Below are 816 nucleotides of genomic sequence, written 5' to 3'. Positions count from 1 at the left end.
CATTCGCTTGTGTGCTGATGGACTTAAAATTCTGCTACGTTCGGGATTTTTTGAACAACACCAAGATCGAATACTACAGCCATGACGATCCAGGTAAACGACCCATGAAACAGGTCCTCCGAGGCCTGTACGACATGGATGTGAGTGTGCTGAAAGAAGAGCTCAAATCTCTGAAGTTGAACGTGATCGAAGTCTTCAAGATGACGAGACACAACAAGGACATCAAGTATCGTGATCAACTGTACCTGGTTCATCTCGAGAAAGGATCGACAACGCCGTCTGAGCTGAAAGCAGTTCGGGCAATTTTCAATATTATCGTGACATGGGAACGTCATCGTCCAGTGCACCGTGACGTGACCAGAGACGCATCGAGCTCTACAGGCTCAATAAAAACTCCTTACCTGCTCTGTATGGTAGAACAGAGCTAAGCTCTGTATTAGCGTGGTTCACGTTTCTATGAAAAAGACAAAAGTTGTTATTTTGTCTTGCATCAACCGGAATTTCATTCTTTTATGTCCCCAGAAGCACTCCTGAAAATTTGAGCCCATTTGGTAAGGTCTAGGAGCTCCAGTTTTAATTTGAAATTTATATGGGATTTTGATTTATTTTCCATGGGAAACTATCTTTTTTTACATTGTATTAGGATTTTTTTTTATAAATCGATGAAATGACTTGGTTCTTATAGTAGGAGATAGGTTTTGAACTGGGGAACAACTTTGTAGAACATACCAACATGCTAGGAAGTGACCCTTTAAAGATACAGATACTTTTAGATGGTGGCTGGCCCCTTCAAAAGCCACCAGAGCAGTTCTCTAG

Source organism: Culex pipiens, chromosome 2, assembly GCF_016801865.2.
Source record: "Culex pipiens pallens isolate TS chromosome 2, TS_CPP_V2, whole genome shotgun sequence".
Classification (NCBI taxonomy): domain Eukaryota; kingdom Metazoa; phylum Arthropoda; class Insecta; order Diptera; family Culicidae; genus Culex; species Culex pipiens.
This window is presented reverse-complemented; position numbering follows the sequence as displayed.